The following is a 14,203-nucleotide window of genomic DNA, read 5'->3' as shown; positions in this document are numbered from 1 at the left end:
TTAACCTTACTTTTTAGGACACTACGGGCAATTTAGCATGGCCAATCCACCTAACCCGCACATCTTTGGACTGTGGGAGGAAACCGGAGCACCCGGAGGAAACCCACGGGGAGGACGTGCAGACTCCGCACAGACAGTGACCCAGCTGGGAATCGAACCTGGGACCCTGGAGCTGTGAAGCATTTATGCTAACCACCATGCTACCATGCTGCCCACTCCCTGAGTATTTCCCCGGAGCTATCGGGAGCGGGGCCGTTGCTAGTGCCTTCAGCCCCGACCCCCTGCATGAACTCTCCTCCATTCTGACCCACTGGGAATCAACCCCTCTGACCCAGCTCCGCACCTTCTCCGCATTCGCCGCCCAGTAGTAGTACATCAGGTTCGGGAGACCCAAACCCCCTGCCTGCCTTCCCCTCTGTAGCAGCACCTTCCTCACTCTGGCCACCTTCCCTCCCCATATAAACGAGGTAATCCTCCCCTCAATCTCCCTGAAAAAGGACTTTGGCAGGAAAATCGGTAGGCATTGAAAAATAAACAGAAATCGCGGCAACACATTCATTTTAACCGCCTGCACCCAACCCGCCAGTGACAGAGGGAGACCATCCCACCTTGCCAGGTCGGCTTTCACTCTCCCCACCAAACTAGTGATGTTGTATCTGCGAAGCCTTCCCCACTCCCGGGCAACCTGCACCCCCAAATACCTAAAGTGAGTCCCTGCCCTACAGAATGGCAGCCCCCACACCCCTGCCCCCACCCCCAGTTGAGACACCACAAAATACTCACTCTTGTCCAAGTTCAGCTTCTACCCAGAGAAAGACCCAAATATCTGCAGCAACTCCAATATTCCTCTTATCGACGCACTCGGCTCCGACACATACAGCAGCAAGTCGTCGGCATACAAGGACACCCTACGCTCTATTCCCTTCCCCCCCCCCCCCCCCCCCCCCCACTATTCCTTTCCATGCACCAGACTTCTTAATGCGATGGCCAACGGCTCAATCGCAAGCTCAAACAGCAGGGGGGACATAGGACATCCCTGCTTCGTCCCACGGTGGAGAGAGAAGTATCTCGAACTGATATTGTTCGTGCGGACACTCGCCTTCGGCTCCTTATATAATAACTTTACCCAGTTCACAAATCTTGGTCCAATCCCAAACCGTTCCAGCACTGCCATCAGGTACCCCCATTCCACCCGATCAAACGCCTTCTCAGCGTCCAGTGCCACCACCACCTCTGTTTCCTTCCCTTCCGCCGGTGCCATAACGACGTTCAAGACCCTCCTAATATTCGAAAACAGCTACCTCCCTTTCACGAACCCTGTCTGATCCTCACCTATCATCTTCGGGAGGCACCCCTCCAGCCTACCCGCCAGTACCTTTGCCAATACCTTTGCGTCTACATTAAGAAGTGAAATGGGCCTATACGACCCACACTCCGTCGGATCCTTAACCTTTTTAAGCAACAGTGAAATCGATGCCTGCCCCAAGGTTTGCGGCAGCACTCCCTTCCCTATCGCCTCTTCAAACATCCCTACCATCAGGGGTGCCAACTTATCCTTAAATTTTTTATAATATTCCACCGGAAACCCATCCGGCCCTGCCACCTTCCCCGAATGCATCCTCCCAATCGCGTCTTTTATCTCCTGCACCAGTATTGCTCCTTCTAATGTAGCCTTGCCTCCCTCCCCTAGCCTCGGGTACTCCAACCCATCCAGAAATTCCAGCATCTCACGGTCTCCTCGGGTGGCTCTGACCTGTACAACCTCTTGTAGAATTCCTCAAAAACCTTGTTAATCAGCTCCGGAGCCACCACCAACTTCCCGGCCCTATCCCTTATCTGAAGAATTTCTCTTGCTGCTACCTCCCTTCGAAGCTGACCTGCTAACATACCATGCCTCCATGCTCTTAAACATGCCTTGCCTCCATGCTCATAAACTGCACCCCTCACTCGCCTCTGTTGGCGCACCGCCTTCCTGGTGGATAGTCGGTCGAAGCTCGCCTGTAGTTCCTTCCTCTTTCCCAGCATCGCTGGGTCCCCATCCTCTGCATAACTCCTATCTGCCTCCAACATCTCATCTATTAGCCTCTGCCGCTCCAACCTCTCCTCTTTGTCCACCCTTAAACAAAATTACCTCACTACCGTCTTTAGAGCCTCCCAGACGACTGCCATTGACACCTCACCCGTACAGTTGAATCTTACATATTCCTTAATTACCTTTTCAATTTTTTCACAGAATACTTGGTTCCCCAAAAGCCCCACATCCAGTTTCCATCCCGGCCTCTGCACTACCCTCTTCTCCAGCACCATATCCACCCAATGTGGCGCATCATCTGACACAGCAATTGCAGAGTATTCTGACCCCTTGACTCCAGCCAGCAAAGTCTTTCCCACCACAAAAAAAGTCAATCCGCGAGTATACCCTATGGACTGCTGAGAAAAACGAGTACTCCCATTTCCTGGGTGCAGGAACCTCCAAGGGTCCACCCCTCCCATTTCCACCATTAGCCCAGCCAGCGCCTTCGCCCCCCCCGATGGGACCAGCGAGCGCGGCCGTGATCTGTCCAACCTTGGCTCCTGCACCAGGTTCCAGTCACCCCCCCCACAATCAGCTCGTGTGTGTCCAAGTCAGGAATGGCTCCAAACATCTTCCTCGCAAAACCCGCATTGTCCCAGTTGGGACCGTATACACTTACCAGCGCCACTAATCTCCCGTCCAGCACCCCGGCCACAATCACATATCTACCCCCTTGATCTGCCACTACCTTCTCCATCTGGAAGCGTACCCTTTTGCTCACCAACACTGCTACCCCTCGAGCCCTTCCGTCAAACCCAGAGTGAAACACTTGGCTAACCCAACCCTTTTTAAGTCTCACCTGGTCCTTCACCCTCAAGTAAGTCTCCTGCAGCAGTGCCACATCGGTTTTCAGACTTTTAAGATGCGCAAACACCCTTGACCTCTTGACCGGACCTCCTAGCCCTCTCACGTTCCACGTAACTACCCTTACTGGGGGTCTCTCACCCCCCCCCCCCACCCCACCTTTCTTATCCACCATCAACACACCGCCGGGCCCTGAACCATAAGCCTGACCCGCCCCTGTCCATTGTTAACACCGAACACCTTCCCCCCTCCTGAAAACCCCCCCTACCTTTCCCCCAGAAACAACATCCCCCAGCATTCAACCCTTTCTCCCCCCTCTCGCTCACCTCGTAGGCCCATTGACGCCTGCTATCCAGGCTCCAATGTCCGCAGCCCTCCTCTCCTCTCACCTCCGTTCACTAGCTGACTGACTTTAGCTAGGTAATGCGAGTGGCTCCCCCCTGCCAAGGCATATCCTCCCCTTCCACCCAGTCCCAGAGAAAAAAAAACCAAACCCAACAATCCAACCCATACAATTCACTAACATAACATGTAACCGTCGCAACACAGAGCACCATCAACCCACCATTAACTTAAACTCTATAGCAATATAAAGAGAAGTAGATTACAATGCAAATCCGTAAAAAGAAAGTTATAACATGTATACATTTTCCGGCTGTTCAAACACAGTCCACAGTCTCTCTTCCAACTGCGCTCTTCATGTCTGTCCCAAGCCTTCTGCCTTCACGAACGCCTCAGCCGCATCCGCTGTCTCAAAATAAAAGTCTTTGCCGTTATACGTTACCCTCAACCTCGCTGGGTACACCATACCAAACCGTACCCCCTTCTTATACAACGTCGCCTTCACTCGCCCAAACGCCGCTCGTCTTTTTGCCAACTCCACCGTCAAGTCCTGGTAGATCCGGACCGTAGTACCATCCCATAGTATCTCTCGCTTCTGCTTCTCCCAGTTTAACACCTTCTTCTTCATGCAAAGCTTATAGAAGCAGATAATTACTGCCCTTGGCGGCTCGTTCACTTTGTGCTTCGGTCTTAATGACCGATGGGCCTGGTCTAGCTCGTACTGGGAGGGTCTCTCACCCTCCCCCATCAGCACCGCCAACTTCTTAGCGAAGTATTGTGTTGGCCTTGGGCCCTCTGTCCCTTCGGGCAAGCCCACAATTCTCAAATTATGCCGCCTTGAGCAGTTTTCCAAGTCTTCCAGCTTTGCTTGGAGATCTCTATTAATCTCCACAGCCCTCTGCAACTCATCTCCCATCGAGGTGACCTGGTCATTGTGTCGTGACATGGCTTCCTCCACTTCTTTCATCTTCTCGCCCTGCTCTCTCACCTCAGCCAATGCCTTTGCCACCGCCACCTTCAACGGGGCAATTATCGGGGCGATTGCCTCCTCCACCATAACTTCAATGCGGCCGCTGTTTCCTTCTTCCAGGCCTCCATGTGCCTCGCAAACTGTTTTTCTAGCTCCCCCGCCATCACCTCGGTCATCTTCACCACCGTAAATAGTGCGGCCCCGCTTTGCAGTTCGGCTTCCGCCATCCTATCACCACTTTTATTCGTCTTCTCCTTCAGCGGCGACCCTGCGTTGCCTCCTTTCTTCAACGGTGCTTTTTGCGTCCTTTAGAGGCTTATTGTTTTTCATTTTCTTTCTCTTCTCCTCTCTCTCCCTCCACCCTTCTGTCCTTCATCAATCTGAATTATTCTTTTTTTAAAGACAAAGGGGAGGAAAAAAAAACTTCACCAAACTTCTTTAAGTTTCTTTAAACCTTCCAGCTCTCTTCCTTTCCCCTCTGTACTCATCCAGAGCTCCCCTGGGACCAGGTTCCAGCCTTCTTTCTTCCTCCTAGGTGGGAGCCATCCGTTGTGGAACACCGCTCTTACACGGTGCCCTGGACTCGGGCCTGCCTCCTCGGCCTCCTCATAGCTCCGCCCCCACTGCTCTGGCCCCGACGCCGTGCTGGGCCCAGGACCTCAGCCCCCGCCGCCCCAACACCCACACGGGGTTCTTCATCGGTTTTTAAACCGGCCCCGCTGGCTGCTCGCGACGGCCCCAAAGGCCGATGGTAGTCGGGAGGTGCGTCGAAACTCGCGGCCACCGGCGGGTGCTCTTCGCGTTGCGGCCGCCCTGCGCGCGCACGCCACCGGAAGTCAACAAAGGTGCATCTTACACAATCACAAACACCTGCATCACTCCTGACACAAACGTAGCACCACATGCAATGTCACAGCATTTCCAACTCAAGAAATTTGGCCTTTGAATTATGTGGAAATCTGGAACGCACTGCCTGAGAGGGGAGTTGAGGCAGGAAACCTCACAGTCTTTAAAAGTACTTGGATGAGCACTTGAAATGTCATAACATTCAAGCCTATGGGCCAAGTGCTGGGAAGTGGAATTAGTGTAGATTAGAGTCGGTGTTGTTGTCGGTTATAACTTGATGGGCTGAAGGGCCTCTTCTGTACTGTATGATTCTAAAATTACTTCGATGAAATTTCTAAATAAAAAATTAAATCGAGGATATCAAGCGTATCAAACCAGAACTCCTATGTGCTTCTCAAATTTCAAACCGACTGATTTCATCTCATACACAGAACAGATGGTCAGATGTGAACCACAGTTTTGAATCATCTGAATTTGGTTTTACAGATGAGAGGAACTTGGCGTGGAACTCTCTCATTAGCAATGCATCTCCTGACCATCTGTTAATACACAAGCTACCTTACTTCTCCTATTTGTTAGTATTACAGGTGAACTGATACACAAGTAAAGTTGCCAAAAGCAATAAGAAACAATGATGTCACAGAGGCACCTAAGTACACGACATTACAGGAAGAAAAATACCATAATTTGTAGGGCCTCATGTAAAACAGGCACTGTACAAAGGAATGATCACATTTGTAATAATCTATTGAGTCATTAGCTCGGGAAACATTTAAAAAAAACTTCAGATCACGACATTTACTTCTGCAATTAAAGAGTGTTTACACCTCATCCATCCATGGTTAACCCTGATATTCTTCCCTGTCGACTAAGTTCCCCATTCTCAGCAATCCTGTGTGGAAAGATGGAGGTTCTCCAAACTGGCACAGGGAATGATGGAAGACAAGGAAAATTGAGCAGTGTAATAATTCCAGGAGACGCAGGCGAAAAGGAAAAGCATGTTTATTTCCCAATTTAAATAATGCTGCAGTCACGGTGTAAAAAGCAAATGACACAGCCCAGGACTATCAGGAAATGCCAGTTTGGGTTTGGGGCTGGTATTTAGGGCCTGCTGTTGAGCCTCTATAGGGCAAGCATGTGTCCACTCAACACGGAAACTCATATTCCACAAACCCTATGGGGAGATCAATCAGCAATCCCTCGTGGTCTTCATGGGGGTTATAACATCCCTTCCCTGTCAAGTCCGTTTCATCCCTTCACTCCAACTGCAATGGGGCCTCTACCGCCTTTTGGCACTAGACTTAGGGTCTGTGGCAGGTGGAGCCAGATCGAAGGGCGTGAAGCGGACTGGGGTCCTCCACTGCATTGACGAGCGCCTGAGGGTTACGGAAGGGGGCTGTTCCTCGGTGCTTGACTCCAGAGGCAAACCAGTCTCCTCAGCCTCCATCTCAGGTCCTGAGTCCCTACTGTCAGGGAATGACCCCAGAGTCCCCAATGGGCTGAAGCCCTGTGCCGAAGGTGGCTGTGACTGGCGTTGGGGGTGTAGTTTCCTCTGGAGTGAGTTCCCTACTCCTCAGGTGGTCCAGGTGCTTTTTCACTGCCTTTTCTTGGATCTTGACTTTATAGGAGACAGGCCCGGTCTTCACCAACATGATTACAGGGACCCAGCTGGAGCTGTCCCCATACGGGAACAGCATCTCATGTTTTTAATGTCCTCTTGGGCCTCCTGGTATCGTTGTTCCTCTTTTAGCCCTCCTGCTTGGACTCCACCTTCCCTGCCAAATAGGGAAATAGCAGACTCAGCCTGGTTCTTTTTGTCTACTATGTACGTACTGTGTACGTTTCATCGGCCACAGAAAAATACTTTTCACTGTATTTCGGTACATGTGACAATAAATCAAATCAAATCAAAACCATCAATAATTCAGCCAGGGCAACTCCTGTCTTGGCATGTGGCGTAGTTCAGTAGTCAATCATTAATTGAGCCCATGCTTGTGCCCATGGAACCTGCTGGCTGTTTCTTCATTCCATTCTTGAATGGCTGTACCACCCACCATTGGACGACAGATGGTGCAGCATCATTTGGGTGTGCTTGATGCCGTTCAACTTCAAGAACGCCTGGAACTCACCACTGGTAAAGGTGGTACCGTTATCGGGTACAAGGAGCTCTGGTATGCCGTGGGTACAAAAGCTTTGCCGGAGCATTTCTATTGTTGCGTGAGAAGTGGTGCAGGCCACACGATGCACTTCCAACCATTTAGAATGGGTGTTGACTATAATGAGGAACATTGCCCCGAAGAATGGAATGGCAAAGTCTACGTGCATCTACATCCATGGTCTTCCTGTCGATTCCCATAGGTGGAAGGAGGCTGAAGGTGGAAGCTTCTGGTTCTCCTGGCACAAGGAGCATTGATTCACCAAGTCCTCGATATCTGCATCGAGCCCCGGCCACCAAATGTAGCTCCCTTTTTTAAAAATATTTTTATTCAAGGCATTTTCATATATACAAACAGAATCAGAAGAACAGCTGAACAATTTAATCAACAGCAAGCACTCCCCCTCCCCCCCCGGTTCCCCTGCCATCAATCCCTGCTCACATCCCGCCTTCCCCATTTCAACCCCCCCTGTGCACCCTCCCGGAGGCTTCCACCTCCAGGTAAACCAATCAACCAACCCCTCAAGTTGAACTTGACTTTCTCCAGCCTCAGGAATTCTGCCAGATCACTGACCCACACCCCCACTTTCAGTGGCTGCAAGTCCCACCACCTAAATCCACCTCCGGGCTGTCAAGGAAGCAATGGCCAAACACCGGTCTCTCTCACCCACTGGACTCCTGGGTCTTCCGATACCCCAAATATTGCCACCTCTGGACTCAGAGCCACCTCGATCCCCAGAACCGTGGACATCACGTTCGGGAATTCCTGCCAGAACCCCCTCAATCTTCGACCCGCCCGGAACATACGGACATGATTCGTGGGGACCCCCGTACACCACCCACACCTATCCTCCACCCCCTTAAAGAACCTACTAATCCCCGCCACCGTCATATGAGCCCTATTTATCACCTTGAACTGGATAAGGCTTAACCTTGCACACGATGAGGACACGTTTACCCTCCGTAAGGCCGCCACCCACGCTTCGGCCCCAACCTGCCCTCCCAGCTCCTCTTCCCATTTGCCCCAATATCCCCCACCAGGGCTCCCTCCCACTCCATCAACTCCTTATAGACACCTGGCACCTTCCCCTCCCCTATTTCGTCCTTCAATAGCACCTTGTCCTGCAACTCCAGGACCGGCAGCCCAGGAAAGTGGGCACCTCTCTCCTTACAAAGTCCCACCTGCAGGTACCTAAAGCCATTCCCCCTGGGCAACTCATGCACTTCCCCCAGGTCCTCCAACTTTGAAAGTTTGTCCCCTATAAACAAATCGCCAAAGCGCTCAATCCCCCGAAACCTTGCGTCCAGCCATTCCGGTGCAAACCTGTGGTTATTACAAAACGGCGCCCACACCGAGGCAGCCTTCAGCCCAAAAGCTGCCGCCACTGCCCCCACACCCTTAGGGCCAACACCACCACTGGGCCACAGGGTACCTGGTCGGCGAGAAAGTAAAAACATCAACAACAAAGCCCTTAAACACGTACCCCTACACGATGCAGCCTCCATCCGTCCCGGCACCGACCCATTTCCCACGGCCCATTTCCTAACCATAGCAATATTCGTCGCACATTAGTAATTCATCATATTCAACAACGCCAGCTCCACCCCACCCCCTCGCTCCTGCTCCAAGAAAGCCCTCCTAACCCACGTAGCCTTACCCGCACATAGAAATTCAGAGATCATCCGCTTAACCTTCCTAAAAAACGACTTGGGGACGAAGATTGGGAGTTTCTGAAACACAAACAGAAACCTTGGCAGCACCAACATTTTTACTGTTTGCACCAGCCCTGCCAGCAACAGCGGCAGCGCATTCCACCTCTTAAAATCCGCTCTCATCTGCCCCACCAACTGAGCCAGGTTCAGCTTGTGCCACAGGGCCTAGCTCCGCACCACCTGGATACCCAAATACCTAAAACTCGCCCCAAATGTAGCTGCTTGCGAGCAACTTCATCTTGGATACTCCGGGATGACCATTGTGTAACTCCATTAAAATTGTGCACCGATCTGCGTGGGGAGCAACTACCTGGGATCCCCACAGGATAATACCATCTTCACCTGTCTTTTCATGAGGAAGGGCGCCATGTTGTCCGTGGGGTGTCCTTGGACTCTGCAACTGAGGATCATGTGGCGCAACGTAGACAATGTGGGGTGCTTCCGTGTCCAAGCTTTAATCTGTTTTACGGATACTGGCAAGGTATCTGAAAGGTTTTTCATCATTGACTACTTCTTCCAACACCGGCCAACAAGCTAAACTAGTGGGCAGCGAGAGGCAATTCCAAGCAGCCACGTTGGCAATACACCTTCCAGGATGGTGCTTGAGGGAGTTTTCATAGGCTGCCAGTAACAAGGCCCAATTTTGGATCCAAGCTGAGGCGATGGGAGAATTGCTCTGTCTTATTTTGAAAAGTCCCAGCAAAGACTGGTCATCTGTTATGATTACAAAATGTCAGCCGTAGACATACTGGGAGAACTTTTCGCACAAAAAATGACTGGCAGCCCTTCCTTTCCAATCTGTAAATAACACTGCTCAGGGTGCTGGATGTGTATGGAATGGGACTCTCTGTACTATTGTACCATCGATATCAGAGGACTATATCGACTCCATATGGAGAGGCATTATACGCCAGTATTATTTATTTCAAGGGTCGGAGTGGGCCAGTTATTTGAGAAAAGCCATTGCCATTTTATGTTCATGAAGGCTGCATCCTACGGTGCCTGCCATAATCATCTTTGATGTTTTTTCAGTAACATGTGCAGGGGTCACAATAAAGCGGCCAAATTTGTGATATTTTCCCATAGTAATTTATCAGATCTAAAAACGATTTAAACTCTGTTGTACTTCGCGAAGTCAGTGCCTGCTTGATGGCCTTGACTTTTCCTCCACAGGATGTAGGCCTTTCCTATCTACTCAGTACCCTAGATAGATCATGTTGCCCACCTGGTTAAGACACATGCCTCAATTGGAAAATTATCTCAAGACCTCCTCTAGGTTTGTTCATTGCTGGAGTTCAGTGGCCCTATGATTAACATGCCGTCGTGATATAGAGATTCATGGAATTTACAGTACAGAAGGCCAATCGGCCCATCGAATCTGCACCGGCTCTTGGAAAGAGCACCCTACTTAAGCACTCACCTCCACCCTATCCCTGTAACCCAGTAACTCCACCCCACCTTTTCGGACACATAGGGGCAATTTAGCATGACAATCCACCTAACCTGCACATCTTTAGACAGTGGGTGGAAACCGGAGCACCTGGAGGAAAGCCACGCAGATACAAGGAGAAAGTGCAAACTCCACACAGAAAGTCACCTAAGGCCAGAATTAAACCTGGGACCCTAGAGCTGGGAGGCAGCAGTGCTAACCATTGTGCTAGACTAGAGACTATTTTCCATGAGATGCTGAAAGTTGGCACATGCCAACGAGACACCAAGGACAGGCATGTCCTTTTGTACAGACCCTTATGGATGATAATTGTAATGTACTTTCTGGACGTTTCATCTATGGGTAGCACGGTGTCACAGTGGTCAGCACTGTTGCTTCACAGCGTCAGGACCTGGATTCGATTCCTGGCTGGATCACTGTCAGTGCGGAGTCTGCACATTCTCCCCGTGTCTGCGTGGGTTTCCTCTGGGCGCTCCGGTTTCCTCCCACAAGTCCCCAAGGCGTGCTTGTTAGGCGAATTGGACATTCTGAATTCTCCCTCATTGTACGAACAGGCGTGTAGCGTGGCGACTAGGGGATTTTCACAATAACTTCATTGCAGTGTTAACGTAAGCCTCCTTGTGACACTATTAAAAATTATTATTATTATTAGTTCGAGTAGGCATGGCTCATATCCAGTTTTGGGAAAGTTTGACCACCTGCCAATTTGGCGTGCAAATCCTCTATGGATTATTGATAAGCTTCTATCAGGTTTCCCCTCAGCCTCCGACTCTCTAGGGACAACAGTTTATTCAATCTCTCTTCATAGCTAATACCCTCCATACCAGGCAACATCGCGGTAAACCTTTTCTATACTCTCTCCAAAGCCTCCACGTCCTTGTGGTAGTGTGGTGACCAGAACTGGACACAGTATTCCACATGTGGCCTAACCAATGTTCTATATAACTGTAACATAATTTTCAAGCTTTTATACTCGATACCCCGCCCTATGAAGGAAAGCATGCCATATGCTTTCTTTACCACCATTTCCACCTGTGATGCCACTTTTAAGGATCTGTGGACATGCACACCCAGTTCTCTCTGTGCACCTGATGGTTCTGCCATTTTATAGCTCCCACCTGAATTTGATCTACCAAAATGCATCGCCTCGCATTTGTCCGGGTTAAATTCGCCAATGTAATAATTCCAGCAAGTGCAAACTAAAAGGCAAAGCAGGTTTCTTTCCCAATTTAAATAAAGCCCAGTGTACAAAAGTCCCAGCCTGGCACTATCGGGAATTGCTGGCCCAGGATCTGGGGGTCGATTGACTGGCCAACATCTCTCCAGTTCCTGCAACAACAGTGCTGCAGTGGCTGAGAGAGGAACTGCATGGAGGTGCCTGAGGCAAAGGCAGGGACTTTCTGGCCCCTCCCCCATGGTTGGTTTATTGGCAGCAGAGGCAGCTCGCCATTGACCTACAGTGGATTCTCCCAGAGTGCCAAAGTCAACGGTCAGTTGCGTCACTCACAGCTGGGCCACCAGAGAACCGGCGGGAGTGTAAAATCCCACCGGCAGGAAAATCCCAGTGAAAGTCCCGGGAACCGGAGACCCAGGTAAATGTGAGGGGTCCCAGGGGAAAGGCCGGTTGGGAAGGAGGTCCGGAGGTCTTTTAGCCAGGGCACCCCTAATCAGAAGGGGGCCTCTGATGAAGGCCTCCCCCCCACCCACCCCTCCCCAAGATCTAACTCTCTTTATTTTCATGATGTAGAAGTGCTGGTGTTGGATTGGGGTGGGCACAGTAAACAGTCTTCCAGCACCAGGTTAAAGTCCAACTGGTTCATTTGGAAACACTAGCTTTCGGAGCGAAGCTCCTTCATCAGCGGAGTGAAGAGGTAGGTTACACAAATACAGTATATATAGACAAAGCCAATGATGCAAGCTGATACTTTGCAGTATTTGCAGGTAATTAAGTCTTTACAGGTTCAGATGGTGCGACTGGAGAGAGGGTTTATCACAGGTTAAAAAGGTGTGAAGTATCTCAAGCCAGGACAGTTGGTAGGATTTGCAAGCCCAGGCCAGGGGTTAAATGTAGTGAGACATGAATCCAAGATGCTGGTTGCGGCCGCATTCATGCATGCGAAACGTGGCTATCAATTTCTGCTCGGCGATTCTGCGTTGTCGTGCGTCCTGAAGACCACCTTGGAGAACACTTACCCGAAGATCAGAGGCTGAATGCCCTTGACTGTCCAACTGGAAGGGAACATTCCTGCCTGGCGATTGTCACGCGATGTCCGGTCATCCTTTGTCGCCTGGTCTCGCCAATGTACCACGCTTCGGGACATCCTATCCTGCAGCGTTTGAGGTAGACAACGTTGGCCGAGTCTCACGAGTATGTTTATTTTCAGGTTTCCCACATGGAGTTTCAACCCGCTCATCAACCTAAAAATGAGGCAGGGCAGGAAACGCAATTCCTTTAGAGATCACTGCGGGCGGAAACCCGGAAGAAATCTCTTTCCTGCAATTTCACCCCCCCCCCAAAGCCCCCATGGAAATGTGTGATATATGCTGTACATCCATGATAAATGCACACTAAATTTGACAGAAAAAGTTAGGGATTTTCCATTCCAATACAGATACATTTTTAAATGCAGATTAAATCTTAATCGCTGCTCAACAACATCTCGAGCATCAAAAAGTAGCTTTGACAAGTACGGAATCCTGTTTCTTTATATTTCAATTATTGTTGGAGATGTAAAAAAAATATATTTTTTCAACTTTTTCTTTCCATCTCTTTTATAAAACCATAAGACAAAGGAGCAGAAGTAGGCCATTCGGCCCATTGGGTCTGTTCCACCATACAATGAGATCATGCCTGATTTGATAATAATCCTCAATTCCACTTTCCTGCCTTATCCCCATAATCCTTGGTTCCTTTACCGATTAAAAATCTATCTCCGCCTTGAACATAGTTATCGACCCAGTCTTTACAGCTCTATGAGGTAGAAATCCCCAGATCCACTACCCTCAGGTAGGAAATTCCTACTCATCGCTCTCTTGAATGATGACCCCTTACTCTTAGATTCTGCCCTCTGGTCCTAGACTCTCCACAAGATGAAACAACCTCTCAGCATTTGCTTTCTCAAGCCCCCTCATAATCTTACATGTCTCAATAAGATAGTCTCTCATTCTTCTAAACTCCAATGAGTACAGGCCCCAACCTACTCAACCTCTCCTCATAAGAATATCCCTCCATGCCCGGGATCAACCAAGTGAACCTTCTCTGGATTGCCTCTAATGTCAGTACATCTTTCCTCAGATAAGGGGACCAAATTGCTCGCAGCGTTCCAGTTATGGTCTAACTAGTGCCCTGTATAGTTTTAGCAAAATATCCTTACTTTTATACTCTTTTCCCTTTGAAATAAAGGCCAACATTCCATTTGCCTTCCCTATGACCTGCTATTACCTTTCGTGTGACTTGGGTTTAAAAGTGTAAGTGTGTGTATGAATGCTGAGTGAGGACAAGATCTTGTTTCGAAGTGACAACTGTCATGTTCAAACAGCTCTTCAAAATTCACGGCACAGATTCATATCCCAAGAACAAGGACCGGGATTCTCCCCTACCCGGCGGAGTCGGGGGTCCCGGCGGGACGGAGTGGCATGAGCCATTCCGGCATAGGGCCTCCCCAAAGATGTGGAATTCTCCGCACCTTTAGGTGCCAAGCCCTCACATTGAGGGGCTAGGCCCACGCTGGAGAGGCTCCCACTCCGCCGGCCGGCGCGAATGGCCTTTGGCGCCCTGCCAGCCGGGGCCAAATGGCCTTTGCCGGCCGGCGGAAGTCCCGCATGCGCCGGTGTGTCAGCGGCTGCTGA

At 50.2% G+C, this 14,203-nt stretch overlaps 1 protein-coding gene across 1 annotated transcript in view; it reads right to left on the bottom strand.

The window, feature by feature from the left end:
• The window catches only part of LOC119974606 (tetratricopeptide repeat protein 7A-like), a 451,074-nt gene that overhangs the window by 127,848 nt on the left and 309,023 nt on the right, over positions 1 to 14,203 (bottom strand). The gene's annotated exons all lie outside the window — the stretch shown is intronic.

The sequence above is a fragment of the Scyliorhinus canicula genome, chromosome 1, assembly GCF_902713615.1.
Source record: "Scyliorhinus canicula chromosome 1, sScyCan1.1, whole genome shotgun sequence".
Classification (NCBI taxonomy): domain Eukaryota; kingdom Metazoa; phylum Chordata; class Chondrichthyes; order Carcharhiniformes; family Scyliorhinidae; genus Scyliorhinus; species Scyliorhinus canicula.
Note: the sequence above shows the minus strand (reverse complement) of the source record. Positions and strands in the feature narration are given on the sequence as shown.